General features: G+C 51.5%; 1 protein-coding gene across 4 annotated transcripts in view; it reads left to right on the plus strand.

Annotated features, from left to right (window-relative positions):
• The first annotated feature begins 498 nt into the window (after positions 1 to 498).
• The window catches only part of TRAK1 (trafficking kinesin protein 1), a 98,064-nt gene continuing 71,191 nt past the window's right edge, over positions 499 to 27,371 (plus strand). For all 4 annotated transcript variants that reach the window (XM_080934873.1, XM_080934874.1, XM_080934875.1 and 1 more), the window contains exon 1: positions 499 to 772. The gene's annotated coding sequence lies outside the window, so the exon portion shown is untranslated. The remainder of the gene's footprint in view (positions 773 to 27,371) is intronic.

The following is a 27,371-nucleotide window of genomic DNA, read 5'->3' on the forward strand; positions in this document are numbered from 1 at the left end:
TTGTTTTTGTTTTGTAAATAAGGTCTTGACCCTCCAGGTTCTCAAAGGAGCTCACATCTCACTGCAGCTTAGAGTGGGTGCGACCTTAAAGTTCTTTGTGGAACTGTGTTTAGCGGAGTCAGGTCCTGTCATTTATAACTGAATGCACAGACAACCATATTGCCTCGAATCCTGTCAGTTTGCGCCTTCCTCAGCCTGTACACGCCCGCTCTTCCCACCATGACTTGCTCTGTGCCCTCCCTGGCTTCTCCCTTTGGGGGTGGCCATTGCCCTTCTAGCCGAGTCCACTTAGTTGATTTCTTAGTACTTTGCCAATGCCGATTTTGGTGTCTGGACTGAGGCCTGGTTAGCCGGTGAACCATCTCTGCAGTGTTGATGTAATGGACCCTGATCTCACCTGCCTTGATCTTAAAGATTTTGTCTAGATGCATTCACAGACCCCTCATCATGGTATCCTTCTCTCTGGGTTGTTCCACAGATTCTCTGTGAACCTGCCAGTATACCGAATCTCCCAGGGGCCATCTGCCTGACTGCCCCTCACTCCGGCAGCGGGGGCCCCCCCATGGCAGTGGGCACCTCCCCTTGAAACCTGCCAAGCTGGACGCCACAGCCCTGCACGAAGACACCTCGGCCAGCTCCACGCCCCTCTCTGAGGCTTGCAGCCATGAAGTCCTTGCCTGCAGCCCGGGCATCCCTGAAGAGCATTATGTGAGCGAGGCTGTAGAAGATGCTCCCAGCTATACAGGGCACCGGGATGCCTGCACCATCACCGGTACGCTGGCCTTACCCTGCTGGGGAGGGAGAGGACAGGGGAAGGCCCGGGAGTGTATTTCATGTTGCTATGGCAGCCTAACTGGCAAAAGCAGCTGATGGGGAAGATGGGTTCATTTTGGCTCACAGTTTAGGATGCAGTCTGTCACGTGGGGAAAAGTTAGCGCAGGATTGTGAGGTTGCTGGTCTGGCTGTATCCACAGTTGTCAAGGAGACGAATGAATTACACAGCCGAGGACCCATGGGCTAGCGCAGCCCATGCTCACGGTAGGTTTTCCCCACCTGAGTTAGCACAGTTGAGAAACTTCCTGACAGGAATGTCCAGAGGTTTCTCTCGTAAATGATTCTAGAGCCTGTCAGGGGGACAGTGTGAACCTTCTCAGGGTGGGTGCAGTCACCACATACACGAATCTGAGCTCAGGGACCTTCCGTTCCAAACCCGCTTCATCAGTGTGTCATTCTGTGACTTGGGTCAGCATGTCACAGAGTTGTCACAGAGGCTGCAGTTACACCAGGCCCCAGGCAGCATGCACGGCCTATCATGGGTGTTCAGTGTAGTTTGGTTCTCTCTTGGGTTGTATCTCCAGACCGAGGGGCGGCTCCACACCGCGTATACCTCAGCAGTCTGTCATATTATGCTTTGCCCACACACATGCAGGACACTTTGCTGCACACATCAGGACAGTTTGCCTATGCACAGTGGCTCCCAGCAGCTTCTCTTTGTTCTGGGTTATCAGTAAAGTTGCACACAGGACACCCTGTGTGTTAGGAGTTGCCTGGCTCCTGAGGGGCGCCAAAACAGCTGTGCTTCCTAGGTGTGCCAGTATGCTTTGTCCCTGCCCTGGGCCTGTACATCCCTCTCTCCTGCTCCTTCTAGCATAGAGCCCATGCTGCCCTCCCCTGTCCCCCTGATCTCTCCCCTGTCCCCCTGATCCCTCCCCATCACCCTGACCCCTCCCCTGTCCCCCTGATCTCTCCCCTGTTCCCCTGACCCCTCCCCATCACCCTGACCCCTCCCCTGTCCCCCTGATCTCTCCCCTGTTCCCCTGACCCCTCTCCTGTCACCCTGATCCCTCCCCTGACCCCCTGATCTCTCCTCTGTGCCCCTGATCTCTCGCCCTAGTCTATTACTTGAGGGCACAGTATCAGAAACACCCACATATGACACTATCCATCTTCCTTCTCAGTGCAGGAACAATTTGGGAGAATCCCAGGGGCCCGGCAGGCCATGTTCTTGTCTCCACAGGGCAGCTCAGTTCCAGCTCCTACGAGAGCTGATCCTTGAATATGAATGGGGGAGTGGTTTCACTTTATCACTTCTGGAGGTTCTTACAGTGGTCTCTAAAGCTCTCAAACAGGACCCCCAGGTCTCTCGGGTCCATCTTCTTTACATGTCCCCCCTGGGGACATGGGTCCTCTTGTGGGAGTTCCTTTTGAATCCTTGAACATCATGGGGAGTAAGTGTCTTCCGGCTCTGAGCCCTGAGTGAAAGGGAGTAGTGTCTGCTTTGGAGGCCTCCCTCAATTGGAGCATTAGCCTTGTCAGAGTAGGGAGGCGGCATCCAGGAAAGCAGGCTGGCTGGGGAGACACAGGGGCATGAAGAACTTGGCTGCACAGCAGGGCAGTCTCATGTGGGACAAGCAGGGTGCATGAGAAGGTGTTAGGGACCATCAGCTGCACCCTCTGGAGGGGAAGAGATGAGGGAGACCAGGACATTCCCAACACCGGAGCTAGGATCCCGGCCTGGCCTCTGCCAGTGAAATCCTGGGAACCTCAGCCTGTCCAACCAGTTTCGTTTTCTCAAAGCGTGACAACCGAGGGTGAGGGAATGGCAGTGGAGAGTCAGAAGCATCCCGTCCAGCCCGTGGGACGGGGAAACCCGAGGCTTGTTGTTAGGATGCTTGTAGCAAGCCCCAGGGGAACCACTGAGAGCCACAGTTCATGTCGCCAACTCAGGCAGCACACTGCACTGAGGAGCTGAGGATTCAGCCCCTGCAGCCCCTCCCTGCAGGGACTGACCCCTATCAGGTGGTCAGTGCAACAAAGACGTAAAATGCAAACTTGGTCTCCCGAGACCTTGAATATGCCCAGGAGCTCTTTGTGGATTCTGAGGGCTCTGCCAAGCACAGCCCTGGGACGCTGCCTGGCACTGTGCCTCCGCCCTCACTTCCCAGGGAGTCCTAAGAAGAACAGTGGCTTTCTGTTCTACGCCACAGTTTAGGCAAAACTAGCTGCCCATCAGAAAGGCTTCTCTCCCTGCTCCCCCCTCCCCCCAGCTCACCCCACCCTAGAGAGGTGTCATGTTGTGGGTGCGCCTTTTTCAGTTTGGGGTGGTTTCATAAGATGAGGTGATAGGGATCCTGGTTGCAGGAGTTACGTAACCCACTGTGCGTCCCGGGCAGCGTGGGGATCTTCTGCTCTGTCCCAACAAGCAAGCTCTGGAAAACTGCTGAGGAAGGCTCAGAGCTGTGGCCAAGTTTGCATGGAGGACCGCTCTCTCTCCAAGTCCGCTTTGGAGTTTGTGTCTGTCCATGGCATTGGCGATTCAGCTCAGGCAGCCCTCCAGGGCCCAACCTCTGCCAGGACTGGGCCACAGACTGGCTGGGACAAACTCATGTGGTGAGTGTGTTCATGGGAATGTCCGCTGTAAGTTTAATTCCTGATGCGGCCAGAAGGGAGGGAAGAGCTTCACATTGGTTGCTGGTCGTCTGAGGAACCCCTGGGTTGAATGATGAGCAGGTGGATTGGAGGGGAAATGGAAGCTACTTACTCTTACATCCTCTTTACTGGGTTCAGGGGAGACCAGCCAGAGCCAGGTGTAAGATATAGGTCTGATTTTTGCTGTCCCTGGTAGGGTCTGCCTCTAAAGCTCCAGTTCCCTGATCAGTCCTGTTTGCTGCCCCCGTTTCTTCCTTACCTCCGATTCCTCCTCCTCTTCCTCTTCTTTTTTTCAGTACTGAGGACCATGCTTTCGAGATAAGTGCTCTACCATGGAGCGACACCAGAGCCCACCCTTCCTTTTTTTTTTTTTTTTTTTTTAACCTTTTTATTTTGTGATTTGCTCTCACTGACTTGCTTGGGCTGATCTTGAACTCACTCTATAGGTCGGGCAGGCCTTGAATTTACGATGCCCCTGCCTCAGCCTCTGCATTTAATCAGTCAGCGCCCAGGCTAGCGTAGGTCAGCAAGGGACTCTCAGATGTCAAGAGCAGAGCTACTTAGCCACCCCCACCTCACCCGTATTCTTGAGCCTTTGCACAAAGCTTGGCCGGGTGATTGTGGTCTCCACACCCCTGACGGGAGCTTTCGTCGGCCTGCTCTGGCTTGTTGCTTGCTGCGGGCTCCTGAGTTGCTCTGAGTGGATCGGATTCAAGTCTGACAGTGGGATGACCCGTCTAGTTTCCTGTCTATACTCCAAAGCCTCCTGGGTTCCAAAGTGGCCTCTTTTTGTCCCCTGCCAACAAATTCCCGTTTGCAGACTTTCAAGTCTTAAAAAGCCCGATGACTCCTGCAGTCTTAATGACACACGACCATGGAGTCCCCAGCCGTTCAGGGCCAGGGTTCTTGATGTGGCGTCTGTTAATTTGTGGCGTTTCTCGGTGACCTGGTTCTGCTCAAAGCTCAGAGGTGATGAGGATGAATGTATGTGAGCTGCTGTAAACCTTTGAAAACAAGCAAGAAATTCTCAGGGAATGGAAGTTGCCGGCCCCTGCCCTGCCTGAGGGAGACTGTGCTTGGACTGGGATGGTTCAGCTGGGAAACTGCTTGCACAAGCACCAGGGCATGAGTTCAATTCCTAGTCCCACATGTTGAAGCCAGGCTTTCTGGTGCAGGCTTATTTTCTCAGCACCGGGGAAGCAGAGGCAGGAGCATCCCTGAGCTTTCTGGCCCATGTAGATGAATCAGTGAGCCCTTGAGAGCCCTCCTCTCAAACACCAGGTAGAGAGCAATTGAGAAAAGATACAGGCTGACTTCTGGCCATCATGGGAGCAGACATATACATGCATGTTTACAGAAACACACATACAGGAAAAACAGCTGTTTTTCAAAGCAAAACAGTTGTTTTTCAAAGCAAAACAGCCAAAACTCCTCCTTATCCCTAAGTAGCCATAAGAGATGTTCCTTCTCACTAATACTTAACCCGCCAAATGTGGCGTCTCACCCTCCTCAGACGTGCTCAAATAAAATACCATGTCCTTCCCGGACATGACATTCATTTAGCTCAAGGTATGGATTCGTAATTCTAGAATTTTGTTTTTAATCCTTCACTTTGAAAAATTATAACCGAAATGATATTTACTGGCCATGAAAGAAACCGGAAGGAATGGACAGTGGGTGGTGGCGACCCCTAGTGGCTACAGTGAGAAGCTGCAGCTTACAATCCAGGGAATTCCTAGGATTTCTTTGAGTCCTACATTAGGATCAGTTCTTGCCCCTTCCCTCCATGGATCTCCCTGGCCTAACAGTGGTCAGGTCCTGTGAGTGGTCTTTGTCAGCAGCCTATAATACTGAGAAAAGTGCTTAACACCCTCCTCTCTACATCTTGGTCCCTTTCACTTGCAGTGAGACCTTGTTCTTCTTGGAGGCTGCTCCTCTTCCTAAGGGCCCTGCCAGAGCAGCTTTGCTGTTCAGGGAGCAGGATTTCCCCCTGTGCTGCCCCTCCCTTCTCTTCCCCATCTCCCCCCTGTTCTCCTGGCATCCATCTGCTAAACTCTGGCAAACTCTTCAGGGCAGCCCCGCCTTTTAAAGGCATATACAGGCTGATCTTACTTCCTAGTGATTTTTAAGGATTCTGTGAGTTCTTCATCTGAGGTATGCTTGAACAGTGGCTGAATGTCCTTCAGGGAGCTGTCATGCAGTTTTCTCCTGAGGAGCTTCCCTGCTGGGGCAGCGTGTCAGCGTTCCCATGGGAGGGGCTCGCACAGCCGTGTTTGCTCAGACCTAAGCTTAGGGCTGTTTAGACTGGACCGTTTACAGAGGTGTCCCTTTCACCCACCCTAGGCGGGATGTCTACTTACCAGCCTGTTCCCCATCTCTAAAACAGCCATGATGGTGACATCCTTGGGGTTCCCGTGGCACCCGTTAGATGCCTGGCACTGTGCTGGCGTGTAGAGTTGTGGTGTGAGGCGTGGCCAATATTAGTGAAGGTTTTCTGTCTGGCCCAGCCCAGTGCCCAGCCTCTGGCTCACAGTCTGCCACTGCGCTTCACAGACTGCTGGTCTTGACAGGAAGTTCAGCAGGGAACAGCCGAGCCTCCTTACTACAGGTGTGGATGCTCCTCACATAAAGGCAGCAGCAGCCACCGGGCTTCTTATGGCCCTGAGACGTCACACTGTTCCTAAAGCAGATGGGGTTGCAGGCCTGGCAGGGCTACGAGACCTCACTCTGAGAACGGCAGCGCCCAGGGCACTGTTCACAGAGGGACAGCTCTTGTTTCCAGCTCTTCCCTCTCCCTGGTCCTCTTCACAATCTCCAAAGCTCCCCCCTCCCTCCCTCCCTCCCTCCCTCCCTCCCTCCCTCCCTCTATCCCACCTTCTTACCCTCCCTCAGAAACATGAGTACAGGCCACTGCATCCCAGGACTCAGGAAATTTTCAAGGAAAGTCTGGGGACAGGAGTTTATTGCTGTTGTAATTATCATCATCATCATCGCCATCGTTGTTATTGCTGTCAGTTTGACACAGACTAGAGTCTTGTGGGGAGAAGGCTTGAGAAAGTGCCTCCATCAGATTGGCTTGTGGACAGGTCTGTGTGGCACTTTCTGATTAATGATTGCCCAGCGCCAATGGCGTCACCCCTGGGCAGGTGATTCTGGATTGTATAAGAAAGCACACTGGGGGCTGGAGAGCTGGCTCAGCAGTTTAGAACAGGACCTCTCTTCCGGGGATGTGGGTTCAACTCCAAGCACCCCACACGGATGCTAACAGTGGTCTCAAACTCCAGTTCCAGAGGATCTGACACCCGCTTCTGTCCTCTGTGGGCACACACCTATACACATAAACTTAAAGCAAAGAAAGGAAAGGAAAAAGAAAAGAAAGCAAACTGAACAAGTCATGGCCAGGAAGCCAGGAGGCAGTGCCCTCCACAGCCTCTGATCTCCTGCCTCCAGGTTCCTGCTCTCCGTTCCCTCCTAATGGACAGGAAGCCACGTAAACCCGCCCCTCCTGCAGTTGCCTTACTCAGGGTTTTATCACAGCAGCCAGCAGTTGGGGAAGGGAATTAAATCAGGTTTTCTCCAGACTTTTTGTTTTTTGCCCTCTGAGAACTCTGCAAATATCTCGGGGTGAAGGCCACCCCAGGACCCTTGTCTGACCATTGGTGTGAATGTGGAATCCTGGGAGAAACAGAGACAAGGTTGGAGACACAGCCTTACGATCAGACAAGGGCACGAAGGTTCAGATTTCAGGACTGTTCAGTGTGTGGCTGGCAGAGGCCATGTGTGATCCCCCTGCTGCTAAGGAGAGCCAGGAACTGACAGGTAGGGGTTGCACGGTGGCCACAGCCTGGAAGACTAGCTGGTGGAAAAACACACCAAGGTATTTGCACGTAGCCATCGGAACTGGAGGGGGATGGGTAGGCGCAGGGAGCCCAGGATCTGGGTCTGTGAGATGATTTCTGTCTCTAGCAAGTAAGACCTTCTGTGGGCCAGTAGAACTGAGATGCCTGAAGAACGCAGATCCCAAGGGAGTCACTCAGAGCCACACCCCGACTCTCACCTGCTGGCTCAGTCCCAGCTTGACTGACTCAGGTGTTTCTATAAAAAACCCAAGAGGGAGGGGAAGCAGGATGAATTTCTAATGCTTTTTGGAGTTCTGGGGATGGAGCTCAGGACTCTGTGCTCTTCAAGTGAGCCACCCCATCCCCCAGCCCACCGTCCATATTCTAAGGACAGTGACAGCCCCCCCCCCCCGTGGGTAGAATCCTTTCTGCAACCCCTCCCAGGAGCACGGAGCCTGGAAGGCAGCTCCGAGGCCGGTCCACCTGCTCTGCACATGCTCTGGTTTGCAGTCCACGGCTCAGCGTGAGACTTGAACAGTCTGTGAAAGCGACGTGAGCTGGAGAAGTTTAGGGCAGGGAGAAAGGTGAGAAGATCTCAGAGGAGCCTGACAGTTAGCAGGCAGGTTTCCTTTGCCCTTTGGTGTTTGTGCGCAGAGAAGAACAAGAGGATGCCTTCCTTGCCCGTAGCAGTCTTGGAAGTTTTCTGGGCTCACTTCCTTCCCAGACCTCTGATTGGCAGCCCTGCAGCGGATGGGAGGGCCCTGTGAGGCTGGGAGCGTGGTGCGGCAGCGCCACCTAGTGGATATGTAAAGCACCACAGGAGCCTGATTTCCTCATACCCTGTGTTTGCATCCCCAGAAGGGGCCTGTTGAAAGGCGGTTGTTGTAGTTGTGTAGACTTCAGGAAGCCTTCTTCATTCATCTCTTCTTGGCTATGCTCCATGGCCATTCTGAGTGCTGGAGACAATCTCGGACATTGGTCTTGTAGTGGAGGGTGTGACCAGAATCAAGAAACTTTCCTTTCCTGCCTGTCTCTCAACCGCTGGGTGTGGCTGCCGAGATGCTAACTGGCGCCTCCCAGACCCAGAGGCTCACAGCGGTGCATCAGCTTAGGGTCTGTTTGCTCAGGACACACGAAGTCACCAAGGCAAGCGGGCCATGTAAGGCATACACAGTGAGTCCTAGTAACGCACGGTGCAGGGAATGGAGGGACCTGCTGGTTCAGCAGGCTCTGTGGTAACAGTCTCCAACGACCAGGGAACAGGAGTCCTTCCCCAGGGTCAGACGCTCCAAGCCATGTATGTCTCTAGGCTCTGCTGGGCCAGAGGGGCTGGGAGAGATGAGGGCCCAGCTCCAAGGCCTTGAGAGGGTTGGCTGTTTGTGTTGGAATTCCCACGCAGGTACGATTTATGTGCAGACACTCCATCTGTGGGACGTGTTGTAGTGAACAGCTTTTAGTGTGCTTTGGGGATGAGCCGCTGCTTTCGCAGTGTTAGGACATTTTTATCACCCTCACAAAGAGGTCACAGAGCCTTCGGCCATCCCCAAATCTGCCCTGTGGGGTGGCCTTACATTCACTATGTTCTCAGGGCCTCTGAGTTCCACTCCATTGCTCTTTTTTAAAATTAATTATTTTATGTATATAATATACATTGAGCTGTCTGTCTTCAGACACACCAGAAGAGGCCATCAGATCCCATTACGGATGGTCGTGAGCCAACATGTGGTTGCTGGGATTTGAACTCAGGACCTCTGGAAGAGCAGTCAGTGCTCTAACCACTGAGCCATCCCTCCAGCCCCTTCTCCATCATTGTTAATGCTGATGGCCTGCTGGGTTGGCAGAGCCGTGTGAGGGCTGTTGAGTGCATTCTTCATAGCCGTTTTGACTGCGGCAGTGAGGAGGGATTAGTCTTTAATGCCCTTGGGCCGGGAACATGGCTTAGTTGCTGATAATGAGCGCGTTGCAACAGGGACCAGAGTCTGATCTCCTGAACTCAAAAGCCGGACCCGGTGGTGCACACTCATTATTATAGTGCTGGGGAAGTTCCCTGGGGTTCCCTGCGTGGTGACGGTGGAGGAGTCCTGAAGGATCACCGCTGACGTTGCGGTCTGGCTCCCCACATGTGCACACACAGGAAATAAAAGTCCCTCCCTTCATAGCTTCCTGCTCTGCTGGGTAGCCGACCTTTCTCCGCCATAGCCTGTTTTGAGGTTGATTTGAAGCCTAGTTTAGGTGATATGGGGTCAGGGGTCACAGCAGTTCAGCTTGCTCTGTGGGTCTCCTATATTTCGGTGATCATTATTGGGATGTTCTGCCAGGCAGGTGACCTCACTTTCTGTTTTGAGAATACCGCCACTGTTTGGGAGACAATAAGCAATAACGCAGATTAACAGGAAAGCCGATGAAAACAGTGGATGTCTGAGGCACCCGCAGGTGCTGTGGTCTCTCGGTGCTTCATCCTGTTAGTAAGACAGATGGCTCCAGATCTGACATTTGGCTCTTTGTCTCACCCCTCCATATTGGCCGGCCTGCGCTGTTCCAGGCCAGCTCGCCCTGGGAGAAGAGGCTGGGAAGGGTGTGGGGCCTGAGCTCTGCCAGATGCTCCGGAGGTTGTTTTGTTTTGTGACAGGATTTTATGTAGCCCAGGTTGGCCTCCAACTGTCCACGTAGCAGAGGATGAACTGGGTGGGCTTCCTGATCCTCCCTCTACCTCCCATGGGCATCTGCCACCACACCCACTGCGTGTGGGGTACCAGGGATTGAGTCTAGGTCTTCATGCATGTTAGGTTGCTCTACCAACTGAGCTATGTCCCAGCCCTGCCCAAGCTTTCTGACAAGCTTGGGGTCATGCCACCGGTATCAGGTCTCAATGATCCTGCATAGAAGGTAGTGATTTGAAAACAGTAAACTTGACCTAAAGCCCCACATTATCACTGTGAAGCCCAAGAGGAAGCTGGTGATGTGACTCACAAATACTTGTCCTAATTTGTTCTGGGTTGCTAGGGAAGCACTGATTCATGTTTAGTCATTTAACAGCTATTAGGAAAAAATGAAGTTTGTCTGTTTTGAATGACATCTTTGCCTGATACCGCTTATTTTTCTCAGAAGTAAAGGAACTGTGGCGGGGGGGGGGGGGGATGAGCAAGGATGAAGACCTGGGTTCTGAGATGGCTCAGTGGTTAGAGCACTGGCTGCTCTTCAGAGGTCCTGAGTTCAATTCCCAGAAACCACATGGTGGCTCACGACCATCTGTAATGGGATCTGATGCCCTCTTCTGGTGTGTCTGAAGACAGCGACAGTGTGCTTGTATACATAAAATAAATATTTAAAAATATATATCCAAGGGTGTTATTTCCTGCCTGTAACCCTAACACTTAGGACAGAGACAAGCAGATCCCTGGGGATTGCTGGCCAGCCCAGCTTAGCCTAACCTGTGGGAGCCAGGAAAAAGGGAGAGACTGTCTCAAAACAAACAAACAAACAAAAAACAAGAAGAAAAAAATGAGGACACCCAAGGTGGACCTCTGGCCTCTGTAACCATGTGCAGACACATATACACATGCGCGCGCGCGCGCGCGCACAGACACACACACACACACACACACACACACACACGCACACATACATGCATACACACACTCTGTCTCTCTATCTTTCCTCCCTCCCCTGCCCCTGAAAGAGGCTTTTCACAGAGTTGGTCCTTAGGGCCCCAGGCTCCTCCTCTCCTTTGGTTTTACCATCTTAACTATGGCAGCCATCCTTAACCTTACCACAAGGATAGGAGGCTCTGGAAGCTCAGGCCTTCCCTGGTAAGCCACAGACGGTCGCTACAGACTGTCACTTCTGCGGTATCATCTGAATGTAAGCCTCGCGGTTATGTATTACTGTAGAAGTTTTGCTAGGACGTCCTGCCAGGCACTGGGGCTTTCAGACAATGATGTCCCCTGGGCCACCTCCTCCAGGAGTCAAAGTATGACATGAACTCTCTACAGTGGGGTTTCTTCAACTTTTGCACCTGTTCGAGAAAGTATGGTGCTTGCAAAGAGAAAAAAATGGTGGGTAGTTAGATGGCAGATGGTTCATAGCTGGAGGCTGCTTTGGACCTTGTATTCTGGGCTGTCTTAGTTAGGGTTTTACTGCTGTGAACAGACACCATGACCAAGTCAACTCTTATAAGGACAACATTTAATTGGAGCTGGTTTGCAGGGTCAGAGATTCAGTCCATTATCATCAAGGTGGGAACATGGCAGCATCCAGGCAGGCATGGTGCAGGAGGAGCTGAGAGTTCTACATCTTCATCTGAAGGCTGCTAGCAGAAGACCGACTTCAAGGCATCTAGGATGAGTGTCTTAAAGTCCACTCTCACAGTGACACACACTGTGTCACACCTACTCCAGTAAGGTCACACCTCCTTCTAGTGCCACTCCCTGGGCAGAGCATATACAGACCGTCACTTGGGCATAATGTGGGAAAGTTCTGGAATCTGGAAGCACGTATTTTATGAGGTGAAAGACAGCCAAGGGATGCAGCCTCTGTAGTCTGAGGTGCCAGAAGGGACATAGCCTTCACAGCTGAGGCACAGCCACCACATCCTGGGGTACCTGGGAGCGTAACAAGATCCTTTGTGTCTGAGGTGACTGTGGGGTTCCTGGGTAGAGACATTCTCAGAATGTCCCCGGAGAAACTTTAACTGTGTGTAAGGGACTCTCAGAGACCCTGGGAATTTGGAGACAAGTTAAAGTAAAGAATTAGGACTGCAGAGACAGGACAGCATGGGTAGAAGTGATGACAGTGCTCTCTGGGGTCAGCCTCCATTAGGAAGCAGAGGCTCCTCCTGTGTGACCTGCCTCCACTTACTTAACCTGTCTGTGTGCTAGTGACTCTTAGGGCTGGAGAGATGGCTCAGTGGCTGCCCTTCCCCCTTCCGGAGGTCCTGGTTTCAGTCTCCAGCACCCACATGGTGGCCCACAGCCATCTGTTCCAAGGCATCTGACCCCCCTTCCTGGCCTCCATGGGTGTCAGGGAGGCACATGGTGCACAGACATACATGCAGACAATACACCTATACACAAAAGATAAATGAAAGAATTTGGAGCTGTTGTGGACCCAGCGAGGCACGAGTGTTAAGTGCAATCAGTGGCCTGTAAATGCCCGCCATCCTTGCCGCTTGTCTTATTCCAGAAAGTATACTGGATTGCCTACTGAATCCCTTAAGGCTCGGGGAAATTCAGATGGTTTAAAGATAGGATGAACATGGACATGAAGCCATCACTGTTCTAGAAGAAAATATTCCTGCGTGTTTTAACACTCCTGATTTGGGAAGGCCTGAGCAGCAGCGTGGAGAAGGAGCGGGGGCTGGGGCTGGCTAACAAGCAGAGCCTGTAATTCCGTCCCCAGCAACACAGCAATGTGGGCATGCAGAACTTTATTCATTTATTAGATGTGAGCGCACTCTCGCTGTCCTCAGACACACCAGAAGAGGGCATCAGGTCCCATTACAGATGGTTGTGAGCCACCCTGTGGGAATTGAACTCAGGACCTTTGGAAGAACAGTCAATGCTCTTAACTGCTGAGCCGTCTCTCCAGCCCAAGCATGCAGAATTAAACTTCACCACAACGATGTTTATTTGTTCCTGAAAGAATTGTGTGTGTTCTACAAGTCGGACACTCAGATTTATAGGAGTTATATGACATCGTAACCAGAATGCATACAGATTAGGCAGCAGCCATCCTGGCAGGAGCTCCATCCTCCTCCCCCTCTCGCTCTCTCTGTATCTGTATCTCTCCCTCTCTCCCTCTCCCCCCTCCCTCCCTCCCCTCTCTTTTCAAGCAGAGCTCTGAAGCAAGTAGGACAGCTGATAAGGTAGCCCGTGCCTGCGTCTGGGCAGCTCTGCAAGTGGAGTCAGGAGTCTTAGAAGTTCAAGTCTGCGGGACCCTGTGTCAAAACAAAAGAAAATGCAAACAATCCAGACACTGGGTGTGGTGGCACACACAGATAATCTCAGCCATTTCAAAGCCCCAGGTGGGACTACAAAGAATTCAAAGCCATCCTTGGATGCATAGCTGGTCCCTGGTTGGTTCCAGCTGCCTCCAGCAGGTTTGTCACATCTGGGTGTGGTGGGCCCAGCGCTGAACCTTCTGTGGTGTGTAGTTTTTGCTACATGCTTTAAGCTCTGGGCAGACCACATTCCCAGCCCTGCCTTAGATTCCCTTAGATTTGTGGATGAAACACACACACACACACACACACACACACACACACACACGTGTATTTTTAACCTTCTTGGCTCAGTTGCTGGGCACTACTATTTCCCATGGCTAGTGTGCCCTTCCCAATACTCTTAGCTCACCGCCTCTCAACCTGCCCTCAGCTTCAGTTTCTCAGTCACCTTTAGTTCCAGCTCAGCAGCCTAAATCTGCACCTCAGCTCAGTTGTGGTTCTAATCTCTGGCCTGGAGAAACGGCCTATGGCCGCTCAGCCAGAGATCTCACGTGGCCAGCCACCTTTCCTCCCTCCAAAGCATGGCAAAATCTCCCTTCCTCCTCTGCATCTCCTTGCTCTCCTGTGGGGACCCAGGAGTCCTGCCTCTTTCCCTCTGCCAAGCAATTGGCCCCTGGTATCTTTACTGATAGATCAAGAACCACTTGGGGAAGAGGACCTTAGCATCAGCCCCATTCCCTACACCTTCCACAGTGGGAGGGATGCTGGGATGCGTCTCTGAACTGGGAGGATTTAGGGTCCTTTGCTTCATGATTTTCTGTCTCATGAAAGAGAGTGAGGGTGGGAAAGAGCTGGATGGGCACAAATGCAGAATTCAAACTGTCTGCCATGAGCAAAGCCCTTGCTTACATTACCGGCGTTACCAGGATTAGGTGCAGCTAAGGATTCATAGCTAAGTAGATGACAAGTAGACAAATGACAGATGTGATGGGTTGATTGGCTACTAGATGACAGGTAATAAATATAAAAAGATGATGGACCAATAGACAGATAAACAGACAGACAGGCAGATAAAAGGTTGGCAACCCAATGGGTGATGGCACTGGCCTTTAATTCCAGCCCTTGGGAGGCAGAGGCAGGAGGATCTCTGTGAATTCAAGGAGTTTGGGTCTTCCTATCAAGTTCCAAGTCAGCCAAGGCTTTGTAGTAAGACCCTGTCTCAACACAAATGTGGACGCCGACGGGCTGGCAGCTCTGTTGGGAAATGTGCTCTATCCTAGACTGCCCTGGGAATTGTTGCTGCAGACCTTTGGGAAACCTGTCTGGGGAGCAGCCTGAGAGCCTTCTCTTTCTCAGGCCTGGCCCTTAGGACTGTGGGCTCTGTGGATGGTCTTGTCCTTGACCACATGGTGTGCTTTCTGTCCAGTGATTTCACGCTGCAACCCAGCCCAGAAAGTAAAGCAGGAAGACCAATCACATTGCCCAGTCTTGCAGAATGCCCTGTGCTTTTCCAAGCCGATTAGCAAAGGGGCTCCATGCTTCTGAGCCCATCTCTTTGCTTCACGAGGCTCTACCTAAGTGTCCCTGGCTTCTAAGGCACCTCCTCTCAGTGTCACCACCAGTGAGCATCCTTCTCCATGAGACAGGGTGGTATGCTTACCGTGTGGAACTTGGCAGCCTTCTGCCTCTGTTTCGCAAGTGCTGGGACTACAGATGTATGCTACCATATCCAGCTACCAATGCCATTAAAAATGGTTATAATCCTTCCCAAGGGCATTCCTAGCCCTATGTAATTAAACAAAACAAAAAAGTTAAAAGAAATGTCATCAAGTCTTTATAAAATTCTTTAGAACTTTAGTGTAGAGTAATTTTTATCAATTGATGTCATTGGGTTTAACATGAAAGCCTACTTCCAAAGGCATTCAACACATGGGGTTGGCTGGAAGCTCAGCTAGTTGCTTGACTAACTCGCAGGAGTGACTGGGATCAATGTCTGGTTTAAACCAGATGCTGTGGCCCATACCTGTTATCCCAGCATGCGGGGAGGTAGAGGCAGAAGCCCATGATCATCTTTGACTGCATTGGGAGTTCCTGGGCTATAAAAGACATGATCTTGGAAGGAAAGAAGGAAAGAAGGAAGGAAGGAAGGAAGGAAGGAAAGACCTTGTGAAAAGTTCCTTTGTTTATAATTAACCCTCTCCTCTTTGGCTCTGGAATCTCAGCCTCCTCCCCAGTCCCTTGACCGTCACGAGGCCTCCCGAGTCATCCCTCTGCCTCCAAGCTCAGAAGTGAGCACTCTCACTTCTCTTCAAAAAGAATTTATTACACATACATTTATGTATATGCTATGTGTTTATTGTGTGTGTATACATGTGTGTGTGGCCTGTGAGTGGAGATCAGAGGACAACTTGGGGGGTGCTTCTCCTCCCACAGTGTGGGTTCAGGGGTTAAATCTAGGTAAAGTGCCTTTACCGTCACTGGGCACCCCCAACCCTCACTTGCCCGGCCTGTGACCAGATCTCCCTCCTGTGCCTGTTGGATGGTATAAGACAGAAGACCTGTTCCATGAGGGATTCTGCCCTCCCATCAGAGAGCAAAGGTTGAGGAATCCCAGCAGACTGGCTCTGCCGGTGTCCACTGGTCTCCTGACTTGTCCTTGTTTACACTTGGCTGGCCATGCTTTTTTTTTTTTTTTTTTTTTTTTTTTTTTTTTTTTTTTTTTTTTAATGTTTTCTGCACTTCCTGGTAGCTGAGGACATGGGGTTTCAGGAAGCTAGTACCACAGAGAGACTAGCACCAAGCTCTCCCTGTATGTAGCCTCGACTGTGTCTGTCATAGCGGAGGTGAGTTCCTGTGAGTTCTGAGCCATTTAGGCAGGATAATTGAACCCACAGAGTGAACTGTGGGAACGCAGATGCATAGACCCTCGGCCAGAAGCACAGGTAGGATTCTGAGACTTGCTTCTGGTAATTGACCTTGAGGGGGTGCATTTCGGGGATCAAGCCTGTGTTGTGTGGGATCTGACACTGTCCCTAAGCAGTGGAGACTTGAACTGAATCCAGGGCCCCCAGCTGATCCTGGCGGAGACCTGGCTTACTTGCTTGTAGTGGGGGAGAGACCCTGCATGCCTGGCTGGAAGGGGTTCCTGAGAGCTCTAGAGAGAGGGAGAGCACTAGAGAGAGGGAGAGCACTAGAGAGAGGGAGAGCACTAGAGAGAGGGAGAGCTCTAGAGAGAGGGAGAACTCTAGAGAGAGGGAGAGCACTAGAGAGCAGGGATTTTTTTTCTGTATCACCAGAATCACCTTTAGGTTTTATTTTAGATTGTCTCGTAATTGGAAAGAGCTAGCACTGGACAAAAGCAGACCCAGAACAGTTTGAGTTCTAACATGTTCTCGAATGGAGACTACAGAGTAATAGGCTTTTAGTCTATTGCAGACTCATGTACTGTCAAATCATTTCCCTTTTCTCTGGCCAGTGTACACTCTACAACTCCTAACACCTTCCTCCTGTGTTTGTGTGTGGTATAGTGTGTTTTTGTGTATGTAGTCTAGTGTGCATTTGTGTGTGTATGCATGCTGGCATGTATGGGCACACATGTGTTTATGGGTGCACTTGCACTTGTGTGGACTTTCACCAAGAAGCCTAAGGCCGATGTGGGAAATCATCCTTTATTGATCTTTCACCTTAATTATTGAGGCAGGTCCCTCAATCAAGCCCAGAGCTCACTGATGTGGCTAGTCCTAGCCAGCTTGCCTTGGGTTTGCCTGTCTTCTTTTTGCCCCTGAGCCTGAGGCCTCCCACCCCTTATTTTCCATTAGATCCTAGCCATTCTCTTTGCACGAGTCAGCGTTTCATTATCGTCTTAAACAAGAGCACTTTTTACAAGTTGTGTTAAAATTAACATAGCAGGTGTTGAAGAACACACCAAAGCGTATCATTCTATATCTCTGAGCCCCGGCTCCTTTAAACCTGCAGTTCTGGGACTTGAATTGAGCTTCCTACATGCTAGGCAAGCGCTCTGCCATCGAGCTACAGCCTCAGCCCCTCACTGTATACTGCCAGTGCGTTTAAATACTGCACACCCACCGCTGCTGCCTGGCTCTGGACATTTTCACCCGAAGGAAGCTGCCTCTATAAACAGTCAATCCTCCTTAGCCCCTGGCAGAGCCCGGTCGACTTTCTGTGGTGAGTTGACAGTTTCTAGGCGGCTCTGGAAAAAAAAAAGTCACACCACTTGTGGTCTCCGTGGCTGGCTTTTTTAGAATCCTGATTTTATGGCTCATTCACGTTGGAGTGCCTGTCAACACTGCGTTCTCCCTTTACGGCTGAATAATGTTCCATCATCTGGGTGTATTCATTTGTCAGTTTGTAAGTCTGTCGAACTTTTCTGCCTTTTAGTCCTGTGAATAAATGGCTCGCTGCGAGTATGTTTGTACGGGTCCCTCAGAACAACTGTTTCCGGCCCTGTGAGCCAGCAGGAGGAATCGCTGTGGCATGTGGCAGCTGTCACTGAGGAACTACTGAACTGTTTTTCAGGGGACACCTGTGCTAGGCAGAGGGCAGCGTTAACTATGGCCGTGGAGCCTCAGGCCCTGGGCTAATTTTCTTCCCAGCTGCCGCTGCCTTTTCTAGTGGTGGTCACTCTCTTAAGGGTCTTACCCTTCTTGACAACATCTCCACATATATCTGCACACAATAGGTAGTGTGCATGCGTTCGAGCCAGAAGATAAACTGCTGTTCTTCAGATGCCATCCACGTTTTGTGGTTCTTTTTAGACAGTCCCGTCTGGCTCACGTCACCAAGCAGGCTAAGTGGGCTGCTTACTCAGGGATCTGCCTGCCTCTGTCTCCACAGTGCTGAGATTCCAATTGCTCAAGGCGGGTGCTTTACCCAGACTTCACATACTTCTAAGTTTTCATAAATTGGTTACATTTTTTCACACCCCCCCACCACTATGCGTGTAACATTTTGAATGTTGTAAACAGCCATGGACCTAGGGAAAGCTGCGATAGCCAATCGCATCGATGTGTGGGCATTCCTGGGTGTGCTTGCCCACAGTAAGGCAGCCACTACGTCACCAGCATGAGACCATCTGCTTTGCTTTGGGCATTTTGGAGGCATCTCGGCAGGTCCTTCCTCCTTTGTTTGGCCCTGCTCTTTGCTGCCCGCACCGTTGCACAACAAAACAGCCTGCCCACGTGAACCACGCCACATCCAGTTGCTCAAGGTTGCCCTTTAGCCTCACACTGGAAACCCTGTTTCTAAATGTGACGGAGTGGGTGGACTGGCTGCCTCAGCTCAGCTGCTTGTCAGGGGTATGTATCTTAGGAGCCTGTGTGAGGTCCTGTGAATGTGTGTGTCTAGGTGGTGGGCATATCCATTCACCCGAATTGATGGCGCTGTTGCTGTTTTGGTCACTGAGTTTCTCGGGTCCTCAATCAAGGCTGCATCCATTCTAGAGACTGTCCAGCATCGTTTGTTTCTCAGCTTAGCTTTGCTGGCTTTTGCCCTCCTGTTTGCCCTACGTGCTTGTCTGTCCGTCCTGTGCTCTGGAGACCCATCTTGGCTGTTGAGAGCATGGGGTACCTCATACCCAGAGCCCCACCTTCTGTCTGGTGGCTGCTCAGCCCACAGCTCACCCAGGATCCTGGGGCTCTGAGGCCTTGCTCTCCCCTTCCGTCAAGTCTTCTGCCCTGTGGGTGGTCCTTAGAGCCAGAACAGTGTGTTTTGGCTGAGGCCCGCAGAGCCCCGCAGAGGTTCCTGGTTAGCAGGCTTTAGAAGCTGCTCTGACAGCGCAGGAGTCATGTCCAACGCGCATGCGCCAGTGTCTGGCCAGTCGTGCTCAAGCGCATGCTCGGCTCTGTGGCGCCACAGCCTCTCTGACCTTGCTCGCTCTCGTCCACTGACGTGTTTCAAACAGCAGATGGCTCTGCGAGTCCCCTGTAATCTGTGTAGTTACAACTGTGCTAGAGAAGAGAAATGCTAGTGGCCTCAGTCTGCAACAGTAATTTTGGGACCCAGGCACAGGAGGATGGCGTGCTCCGGGCTAACCTGTGCTATGCTACGTAGTGCAAGTCTGTCTTCATAACAGGCAAACATCAGAGGTTGTGATGGCGTTCACCAGAGAAGCTTAGGCGAGTTTGCAAACAGCCGGATCCCGAGATCAGAGTGTTCTAGGTCGTCTTCAAGCTGTGTGGATGGCCATGTGTTCTGTGCGGCTCCTTTGCTGCATGGCTTCCGCGTGCCTTTGGGTCTGTACCCTTTAATCCTTAAAACGTCCAGAAAGTGTAATGGTTTCCAGGTCTCTCCAGAGAGGACAGGAGCCCTGCAAAGCTTTGACACGGTGCGGCTGCTCACTGACAGGCCAGGGAGAGGGCTGCTATCTCTGGGACTGGACCTGGGGCCAGGGTGGCTCATTCATCATCCTTGGGATACTTGGTGGCTGAGCGGTGGTTTGGGGAGGGACTAGGAGGAAAGGTGAAGGCAGACGGGAGCCGGCAGTTGGGCCTGTTTGATGAGTGGCTCCGTTTTTGGCCCTTGCTTGTCTCTGTTAAGGTAGCCACGATGTATTCCCAAGTTCTGCAGCGACAGGCAGGGTGGGAAATCCCAGCATAAACGTCTAAGTTAGTCTAGCGCATACAAATCAGGGATCTGAGGACTCACTGGACGGCTGAGCGGGTCAGGGCACCTGACACCAAGCTGGGGGACATGAGTTCGATCACCGTGGCATGACCCGTGTGGTGGGAGAGAGCTGATTCCCACTCAGGCACACTGTGGCGCCTAGGTCCCCAAATCAATCAATCAATCAATTAATCAGTGTGATTTTTAAATGTTGAAGAACCGGGGCGGGAGGAGGAGGGGATTTTGTGTACCAACTCGGATCCCGAGTCTTAGCGGAAGTGAGCATTTGGAGGCAGAGAAGGTCTAAGGGTGGTGGGTGGGTGCTGCTCCGGAAGAGGCTCTGTAAACTTGTGGCCCTGCCTGTATCTTTTCAGAGACTTTGCTGGTGGGCAGAGAGCCACTTCCTCAAGCTACTTTCCTACAAAGAAACTGAGTCCGGAGAGATGAAGATTAGGTTTGGGGGCGGGGATACAAGGCGCAGTGTGGGCGGGGCAGGGTTGAGGCTCTTTTCTGTTTTGCTCATTTATACACAATCACGTGACTGTTTTCATGCAAGCGGGCAGTGCGCTTTGAGGCTGCTCACCCTGTTCTGCACTCCCCTCCCTTTCTCCCACCGCCACTCCGGTTCCCCTACAGTCTAGGGCCTGTGCCTCCCCGGTTTTATGTGTCTACACAATCTAGGAGCTGCAAATGGGAGGGAATACTTGGTGTTTGCGTCTCGCTGAGACCACCTTCATTTGCTGAATACAGCAGCCTCTAGTTGTATCCGTTCCTCACAGATACAACTGTCTTCCTCCTTATGGTTGGAAGCATTCCACTGTGCGTATAGATCACACTTTCCTTCTCCCTCTGAGGCGGGGCACCCAGGCTGGTTCCTTCACTCAGGCATTGTGAACACTGACGGGCAAAGGTCTCTGAGAGGTGCTGACTCCGAGTCTTTCGGGTGAACACCCAGGAATGGGAGAAGCTGGGTGGATGGTTAGTTTGGCTTTTGTGTTTTTTGTCAAGTCTCAGGAAGGTAGTCTTGAAGTCTTGCTATACACTGGCTGTCCAGAAGGTGGCAGTGCAGCACCAGCTTCCTCACTTCCTCTGTTCTGTCTTCCTGTTTCGCTCGCCTTTTATCCTTCCCTTCCCTGGTGGCTTCTTCATGTCTCCAGATCTGCGGAGCGGTCAGGGGAGTTTGTGTCCTCTGTCGCCTGACAGTGCCCTGTTCTCAGGACCCAGAACCCCGGGGGTGCATCCCTTCTCCATCTGGGGGAGGCCACCTCAGAGCAGAAGGGGAGACCCTGCTGCGAGCCTGACCTCTGAGGGTCTCTGAGTTTTGAATTTGAACACTAATTCGGAGCCTCAGTCTCTGTTGTAAGAGTGGGGTATCTGGTAGGTTACCGCAGCACAGAGCAAGTTCCCAAGTGGAGGGTGTGGATCCAGTCTGAGTCTGTGGGAATGGAGAGAGCCACGTCTATAGACTGAGATCCCTGGGGTGCCCTATACTGTCCCCCCCCTCTCCCAGACAGCTCCGAGGGGTGCCCTCATCTTAGCGGTCCCCAGACCTTAGGGCTTAGGCAGTCCCTAAGGGATCCCAGGAGTAGACTTCTAGGACAGGCACAGCATCGGCCTCTGCACAGGACTTGGGGATACCTCTGCCACCCTGTGACAGTTTCCTTTCATGCTACACAGAGAGCTAGGGACATGCAGTGGTCTCCAGATGGCCGCACCTCCTAGACCGAAGTTAGCAGTTCTCCCTGGAGGAGGGCGAGGCCTGCCATCCTGCTGCTGCTGTGGCTTCTCTTCCCGCGCACTTTGGTTTTGACACTGGCTGGGTTTGAGGCTGGGCTGGGACTCTTGAGCCCCTTTTCCTGAGCGGCTCTCGGCTGGTGGGAGGAGACATGGAGCAAGCCCTGCCTGACATTGTGTAATTGTGTATATGCTGAGGCCAGTGGGAGCCTGGGGGAATTGGTCAGGTTTCATAAATACAGGCTGACATTTGAGTGACATTTTAGGGTGCAGCGTTACGGGCAGTGAATATTCTAGAGTGTCTAAAATAGCTGATTAAAAAAAAAAGATATTTCTGTGTGTGTTGGGGGTTTGTGTGTCTTGATGAAAGAGAAGCTAGAGAAAATGCAGGGCCTGAGCTGGGAAGAGTGGTCAGCTGTGGACTTGGCCGCTTCACAAGAGGCAGAACTGTTTGTGAATCATGGCTCCCATAAGGTCTTCATATGTCTACATGGCAGGCTTCATGTGTGTGCTCTTTTTACCTTGTCCAGTACTCAGGGCTGTGATGACCGTGGTCTTGACATTACCTGGGCAGGTGACAAGGGTACAGCTTGAGAGTCTTGTCCTTGTGCTTAACAAACCTTCCTGTGTGTGGAGCCTTCCACCCGTCTCCTGCTGTGATTTCATGGGGCGCCCCAGGTTTCACACACAGGCTTCCAGAGACGGACAGTGCGTCTGGGGATCACATGTTAGCTGCTGAGGCTCCTCAGACTGAACCTGCCACCTGCTTAGTCGCATGTCCTTGACTAACGAGATCCTCCACATTCCTTCCTCACCTATGATGCTGAGCAAGTAATGCCTGTCCTCAGTTTCCAGCTGCGACAATCTGCAAGTACCTGGCTGTGGGTTTCCAGTGTTGGTAACATTTCTACGGGTTCTTTCTGTGCGTGAATTCTCTCTTCATTCATATATAGGCACATGAAAATGCACTCAGAGGTCAGAGAACAACCCTGGGTGTCTCTTACCTTGGACACTATCTGTTTTGTTTGTTGAGGCAGAGTCTCTCCCTGGCTTAGAGGTCACCAAGCAGGCTAGGCCGGCTGCCTCCCCAGTACTGGGATTACAACTGTGTATCACCTCATGCAGGTTGAACTAGGGTCTCCTCATGCATGGCGAGCCGTCTCCCCAGCCTCAGTCCGACGGCTCTTCGTGGTTCTTTATGCTACATTTACCCAGCCTCAGACCTTAACGTGTCGTCTTAATCTAGCACATTCATGTCCATCTTCACAGGAGGTCCCCAGAGCCTCTGTCCCTGAGGTCAAGGAGAGCTCTCTGGCTGCCCGCACATGCCTGTCCTGTGTCCTAACTTTCTGGGCTGTGAAGGCAGCTACAACATTGTTTATGTCTATATTGTTGGCCACGTTACAAAAAGATCAAAAACCCTGATGTTTGAGAATGCCTTTTGGTTCAGTCCTGGAAAGACAGGTCGAGTCCCAGTGTCTGAGCGACTGACAGTGTGGTCACAAGTGACATTATTCTCAGGAGGGATTTCCACACTCCACCCACACCAGGCTCTGTTCTCTTCCCCACTGTCAAACACCACGGAGACACCAGAGCACGGCAGCCTGTTGTGTGGGTGTTCCCGTGGGAATGTGTTGGTCCCGGCCCACTCTCCTGCAGACGGGCTGCCGCTGTCTTTTTGGGAGGCAGCTATGCAGCGATGCTTTGGTCAGATCTCTCTTTACCCAAAAGATGCACTGACTGGAGGCTGCTGTCTTGAGCCCAGGTCTCCTTCCTCAGGTGGTGGGGCTGTGCAGCAGCTGGGGACTCTCCCCGAGGTGTCGACTGGCTGCTCACCCTGTGGTAGGCCTGCAGGGGAGGGTGTTTCCTTGGGAACTGAGTGGGAAGGAAAGACCCTTGTCTTGAGGACACTGGACCATCACTCTCTGAGGGCGGTCACAGCTTCTGTTCTCCACAGACCTTTGAGATACATCAGGTCTCCCCTAGGCTTGCTAGCCGAGATGCAGAGTATGCCGGTCGTGATCCTTTCTGTGTTAGGGAGGGAAGTCCCTGCACTCAGATACAGCTACCTCTCCTTCTTGGGACCGAACCATGGCTCTAAAGCACCATGAGACCCCCAGAGCTTCACTTTACAATCAATCATTAACTCTTTTCTTGATGAGAGCCCACACTGGCTTCCTACCTGCCCGGGGAATGTTCTGCAGTGAGACTTTTTTTTTTTTTTTTTTTAAGATTTATTTATTACATACAAGTACACTGTAGCTGTCTTCAGACACAGCAGAAGAGGGCATTGGATCCCATTACAGATGGTTGTGAGCCACCATGTGGTTGCTGGGATTTGAGCTCAGGACCTCTGGAAGAGCAGTCAGTGCTCTTAACCACTGAGCCATCTCTCCAGCCCTGCAGTGAGACTTTACAAACCTCACTGAGTGAGGTGGGCTGGAATCTTGGGATGGGTGGGAGAGCTGAGTCCCCTTCTCCGAGTGACTGCTCACAGCTGAGTTTTCGTAAGTGATTTCATAGACTTTGAGGGTGCCATGGGGCCATCTCATCAGGTAAAACAGGATGCGGGTTAGCCTGACTTGGTCACGCAGGTCCCACCGTCCACCTATGTCACCACCTCCTGCCTCCTTGCCTCAGCTCATCCAGGGAGAGGAAGAGAAGCCCGGCCCTGGCTGCTGTTCTCATGTGGGTCTCCAGCAAAATCCTGCCCTAGGCTCTCCCTGCTCCCTCAGACAGTCTCCCCTCCTGCTGTTGGTGCCAACCATGTTGTCCAAGTGTGCGGTCAGGCCTCGGCTGCTCCCGTTTAAGTGGACTCCCTCTGCCGTCCCTGTTTTAGCATCACCCATGTTCCTATGTGACACCCCTGCCATATTCCATATTCCAGAGTGAACTCACCTCGGGTTCCCAGTTTCCTTGAACATCCACCCCGAGCATCTGCTAACTTGCTGATTGGTTTTTCCCAGCTGAGGACTGGTTCTCAGCACAGATGCCAGAGTTCATCTTCCTTTCTTATTCAGCGAGGCCCACTGGAGCCTGGTTGGCATCTGGGTTGACAAGACTCAGGCAGCCATGGGCTGACCTGGTGGTGACGTCAGAAACTGGTCGTGTTGATTTAATCACAGTGCAGGGCACTGTGGGTCTGTGTCCCCGTTCTGCGTGTCATCCTGCTGTGCGACAGTTTAACTAAATAAAAAGACTGCTCGGGTGGGTTGTCTGTGGGAGGCTCACAGTCACCTTGGCTGTTTGGAATCACCATGGAAGCACACCTCCAGGTATTCTGCAAGGTAGTTTCCAGAGAGGTTTCACTGAAGCAGCAAGGCCAGTGTTGGATATAGGGAGCACTGTTCCCTCCTGGACTCCGGGCTGAATAAAGAGCAGAAATGGACCCTTCCTCTGCAGTGTTCCTTTATCTCTGCTTCCTGACTGTGGGGTGCAGTGCCCCAGGCCACACTCCGCCTTCCCTCCCACGTGTGTCCTCAAACCATGAGCCAAAGTAAGCCCAACTCTGCAAGATGATTCTGATCAGGTTTGGTCACAGCAGCAGGAAAAGCACCCACCACCCCATTTCCAGGGTTCATCACACCCCCACATGAGCACAGCCTGGACCCAGAGCTGTGGAGTCCAGAGGTGAATCAAGGACACCCGGGTGTGTCATGGCCAGATGGGTATGTGCTGCAGTACTAAGAAGACTCACCAATAGTAATAGGAGTTCTGACAGGGCACTGTGGATGTGGGATGAGAAGGAGAGACTAACTCTGCCTGGAGGAGTCAAGGCAACAATGTATCAGGGAAGGGGTTATGTTCCAGCTATGGCTGGGAGGATGGCCCTGCTTGTGAATTTGCTGGATCTACACCAGAGGGAGGGAACGCTGCTGGGTAAGGTCAGGACTGTGATGGTTGTGCTCTCAGGCATCTGCTATGCCTCTGGTAGTCAAGATGTGGATGGCTGGGTGGGTGGAATGAAGATTAGAAGGAAGGAATAATGAGTGGAAAAAAGAATGAATGGGTGGAATGGAGGATGGAAGGAAGAAATGATGGATGACAGATGGGTGATGTATGGATGATGGATGAATAGATGGATGGATGGATGATGGGTAGATGATGGATGATGGATGGATGATGGATGATAGATTGATGGATGATGGATGTATGATGGATGGATGGATGATGGATGATAGATTGATGGATGGATGGATGATGGATGATGGATGAATAGATGGATGGATGGATGATGGATGGATGATGGATGGATGATGGATGGATGATGGATGGATGATGGATGGATGATGGATGGATGGATGATAGATGGATGATGGATGGGTGATGAATGGATGGATGTTGGATGATGGGTGGAAGGATGATGGATGGATGATGGATGGATGATAGATGGGTGGATGATGGATAGATGATGGATGATGGATGGATGGTGGATGATGGATGGGTGGATGATGGATGGATGGATGATGGGTGGATGGATGATGGATAGATGATGGATGGATGATGGATGGATGATAGATGGGTGGATGATGGATAGATGAATGGAAGGATGGATGGATGGATTAATGGAAGGAAGGACGAATGGATGGATGGAAAGAAGGGGGTAAATAGATGGAATGTTGGATAGAAGGATGAATGAATGCATGGATCAATAAATTAAATGCAGCCTAGAGTCTAGGTGAGGGGATGGCTTAAGCAATTGGGTGTCTTGGTTAAATGGCAACTGGGTTGGCTCCAGAATGAATAATTAAGAGAAGAGAGGGTGGAAGACTTGGAAGACAAAGGCTTGAGGATGTCAGTCTCCCTTCCCAGAGAGTAGACGCTTAACAGGAGGCGCTACTGTGGGGAGGTCTTTGCAGTTAGCATGCAGAGTTCTAATTAAAATACTGGTCTTAGACTCATAATAATTTACATGTTTATGAGTACAGCATCACAGTTCAGGACATGTATGTACCGTACAGTGACCCAGTCACGCCACTGGTTTATCTATAACTTTAAACACGTACCATTTATCTCACGGTGTTGGGGTCCTTTAAAATCCTCAGAACTGGTTATTTGGACATGTGTATTTAGTGGCTGTCGATCACAGTGACCATAGGTACTGGCTAGGTTTATGGTAACTTGATATAACTAGGGGCTGGAGAGATGGCTCAGCGGTTAAGAGCACTGACTACTCTTCCAGGGATCCTGAGTTCAGTTCCCAGAAACCACATAGTGGCTCACAACCATCTGTAATGGGATCTGATGCCTTCTTGTGGTGTTTCTGAAAACAGCTACGGTGTAAATGAATAAATAATTTTTTAAAACTTGATACAGCTAAAATCATCATCAATTAACAAAGATTGGGCAGGCCTGTAGAGTATTTTCATAATTAGTGATTGTTTGGGGAAGGGTTCACTGTGGGCGGTGCCAGCCCTGGGCTGGTGGTCCTGGGTTCTATAAGAAAGCAGCTGAGCAAGGCAGTCAGCAGCACCCTCCATGGCCTCTGCGTCAGCTCCTGCCCTGCTTGAGTTCCTGCCCTCACTGCTTCTGGTGATGAACTAACTGTTCTGTGGAACTGTGTGTGAGTGGAATGCACCCGTTCCTCCCCAGCTTGCTTTTGGTCATAGTGTCGCATTACAGCAGTAGTGACCCTGACTGAGTCACCATACTTGGCTCTACAACGTTCTAAGATACATGCTCGGTACCTACCCTTGCCCCTGCGTCCATTAGACATCCCCCACCTCAATAATTCTGTGTCTTGAGAGTAGAATTCAAATTTAGATAGACCCTTCGTGGCTGTGTCCTCGCCTGGATTTTGCACGCTG

The sequence above is a fragment of the Micromys minutus genome (assembly GCF_963924665.1).
Source record: "Micromys minutus genome assembly, chromosome: 21".
Taxonomy (NCBI): domain Eukaryota; kingdom Metazoa; phylum Chordata; class Mammalia; order Rodentia; family Muridae; genus Micromys; species Micromys minutus.